Below are 3,798 nucleotides of genomic sequence, written 5' to 3' on the forward strand. Positions count from 1 at the left end.
TGAAACTTATGCAGTGGGAGGATAAGCTCAAAATTATTTTTATTTTTTTAGTTTACATTATTCTACAACCTGATTAATATCTTTCCGCGCGTCACGAGGAAGAATTCTGTCTTTAAAGCTGCTAGCTCCCACGGGCGGTGACCTCAGTGCGCTGACAATGGCTTCTTCGTCACTCTTTTCGTTATTTGAACGCCACACAACACGTTTATTCTCCATCACGCAAACTATAGTGCCACAATTGTTGAATCGCTGTCGATGGCAGCAATGAGACAAACAGCACAGCAGCGAAGGAGTCTTCCGAATGGTGCCGACATGAAACGATCAGTACTTTTCGTTGGCTGAGGAAATTCCGCGCTTCCAAGATTACTTTGCTTATGTACGAGCTGCATAAATAGAGTTTTTTGTCATGTTATGAAAATGAGTATTAAAAATCAATCATCTGTGTGGAATTTTTTCAACAGATTGGAGGTTTATAGTCGGTTTGTAAAGTGTACCACCTGTATTAAAGATTGTAAACATGATCAGGGAATAGGACTAATTTAAGAGACCACTAAAAAGAAACCACGAATTAGTAATAGAACTGAAAGGTGAGGAATCAACTTGTGAGCTAGATCAAGTGAAAGAGGTGCTGCCAAAAGAATCGAGAAGCTCGAGAAAAAATTATTTTAACAGAAGTCAGTTGTACGATGCCAGTTCAAAAGTAAAAAAGAACTTGATTCTCTTTAATCACAAATGATTGCTATCGACGTGCTGCTGTACAGAATTTTTGACCAAGATTTGAAAAATTTATTTATGTTTTAGACAGCGGATGTGATTAACCAGGTAAAACCAAAAAACTATAGGACAACTATAGGAAGAGATAGAAAATAAATTAGAGAAAGCCCTTCGAAAATGAAATATTTTTAGTGTTACAATGGATATGTGGAAAAGCAACGCGAATGAAGACATACTGCCACTGAGTTGCCATTTTCTTATAGACGAAAAATTAGTTTCACCCGTATTAAAAGTGGTAAAAACTGCAGATCATCACAATGTTGAATCTATGCACATGTAACTAGTAATGTATTTTTTTGGCACTGTCACCCCTCCCCGCCTCCACTTTCCCTCATAACTCTTCGCGATAGAAATCTGATGCCATCGGATCATTTGTGTTCTGTTTCCGGACACTGTCAACCGTAATAAATCATTGAATAATTGTGTTAAAGCAGGCTTAATATATTTTCTTATACATTACTACAAATAAGCAATACGTTTGAACGTAGATGTCTCTATAATGTGCTTTCCCAAAACAGTTACTTCCAAAGTATGCACTTGAGAGTTTGTGCGATGGCAGACTGGCAAGTAAGAAACGAATGCGAACTTGTAAAGCACATTAACGGCCAATGAAGGACGAAGTGCTCTGGATTCCTTGATTAAATGGTTTCACTCTTTCATTGACTGATTTAATATCATTGAATTACTTTTGAATGCATTATGGGAACAGCAGTGATCAATGTCTTGTAAATAATTACTATTAAAAACAGTCTTGATCGCGATTTATTTTATAAGGTGACCGGTTTCGACCACTGCTGTGGTCATCTTCAGACCATTGAGTGGAAACCCCTTTCTGTTGGAGATTCTCCAACAGAAAGGGGTTTCCACTCAATGGTCTGAAGATGACCACAGCAGTGGTCGAAACCGGTCACCTTATAAAATTCTCCAACAGAAAGGGGTTTCCACTCAATGGTCTGAAGATGACCACAGCAGTGGTCGAAACCGGTCACCTTATAAAATAAATCGTGATCAAGACTGTTTTTAATAGTAATGATTTAATATCAGTCAATGAAAGAGTGAAACCATTTGATATATTGAATGTTAATATGCTTGTGACATTATTAGATCTCAGGTTTAAAAACCTTGTTTCAGGACATTTCAAGAGGAAGAGAACGCTGCACAAGTATTTCAGAAAGAAGGTGCTGCTATCATCGCATCAACTACAAGAATAATACCCGAAACAGAAACATCCATGATCAGTGCTAACACATCTACTAAAACGACCAACAGTTTGAAATCGCGTGATCTACTTTTATTACCCAATCAGCAACAGCGTAACGGCTTCAAATGGTTCAAATGGCTCTGAGCACTATGGCACTCAACTGCTGTGGTCATCAGTCCCCTAGAACTTAGAACTACTTAAACCTAACTAACCTAAGGACATCACACACACCCATGCCCGAGGCAGGATTCGAACCTGCGACCGTAGCAGCAGCGCGGCTCCGGACTCAACAGCGTAACGCCGATGTCGTTACACCAGTCAGTGATTCCATAATTGTCTTACGTCAATATTTTGAAAAACCTGTAATAGACAAGCATGCTTGTGTATTAGAATATTGTACAAAATCTGATAGTCTATTACGTATAACCGCCGTTAAATTTTTGTGGTGTCCGGCGACTTCAGTTCCTGCAGAGAGGGTATTCTCCATGGCAGGATAAATAATTACTTAAAAACGCAACAGACTAAAGGAGAAGAATTTAAACACCTTACGTGTATCTTTTAATATTGTATTTTAAACAACAGACTAAAGGACAAGAATTTAAATGCCCTACTTTTTATAAAAAAAATTGCGTATGTTGTATTGCTGTATTTTAAGCAATAAAAATTCTTACAAAGCTATTTTTCATTTGAAATACCTGCCGAAAACAATTGATAGTTAATCGATACATCGAAAGTTTATGATAGTACCATCGATAATAAGGGATCTGTCAACTATCGATGTTTAAGTAACACTACGTGATACACTAAACTAAACTCCTCCCGAACAGGCCATGCAGGCCCAATGGTACCGACCGGCCGCCGTGTCATCCTCAGTTGATAGGCGTCACTGGATGCGGATACGGAGGGGCATGTGGTCAGCACACCGCTCTCCCGGCCCTATATCAGTTTCCGAGACCGGAGCCGCTACTTCTCAATCAAGTAGCCACTCAGTTTTGCCTCGCAAGGGCCGAGTGCACCCTGGTTGCCAACAGCGCTCGGCAGACCAGATGGTCACCCATCCAAGTGCTAGCCCAGCTCGACAGCGCTTAACTTCGATGATCTGACGGAAACCGGTGTTACCACTGTGGCAAGGCCGTTGGCACTACGTGATATAGTTCAAGTAATTTATAGATTTATTTTACCCGTAATGGATTAGTAGAACTATGTCACAGTATCTAGACTCCTAACTATGCAGTGATAACAACCAGTCAGTAGTTAATTATTTTTCTCTTTCATGCTAGGCCCGAGGAAAGAACGAGTGAGTGATCGTCTAAAGACACCACACGTCAGAAGTATTCACGATGCATAAGCAGCCAGTAGACGCAGAAGGGTGTAGGTGCTTACTGGTGAATGCACATGCTATAAATACTACTCTTTTACATCTAGACGATCACTTATCCTTTCTTTTGTCGTCTATTACATCCACTGAAGGTAGGCGTCATGCTAGCAATTGGTTTTGCAGCATAAAATAATCGACCACTGCTTGCTACCATTATTTCACCACCTAAGCTACTGTTTTTCGAGAGAAACTGCTAAGAAAGTGATACAGATAGACAATGTCGGCAAAAAAAAAATTGCAGCATCACGGCGACGGCAAGGAAAGAACGGAAAACGTATGATGCGTACTGCATCCTAGGATAATTATGTAAATGATTAGCATTTCCTTGCAACTACACGAACTAGGTAGCAGCAACACCATTTACAAGGTAGTTATAACTAAGCCTTCGCTACGAGTGATCGTAGGACCATAAAACATTGTGGAAGCTTTTGTGAGGATATGCAGG

At 39.9% G+C, this 3,798-nt stretch overlaps 1 pseudogene; it reads right to left on the reverse strand.

Annotated features, from left to right (window-relative positions):
- Positions 1 to 2,997: 2,997 nt before the first annotated feature.
- On the reverse strand, positions 2,998 to 3,115 carry LOC124796889 (annotated as a pseudogene).
- Positions 3,116 to 3,798: the final 683 nt, after the last annotated feature.

This window comes from Schistocerca piceifrons, chromosome 4, assembly GCF_021461385.2.
Source record: "Schistocerca piceifrons isolate TAMUIC-IGC-003096 chromosome 4, iqSchPice1.1, whole genome shotgun sequence".
Lineage (NCBI taxonomy): Eukaryota > Metazoa > Arthropoda > Insecta > Orthoptera > Acrididae > Schistocerca > Schistocerca piceifrons.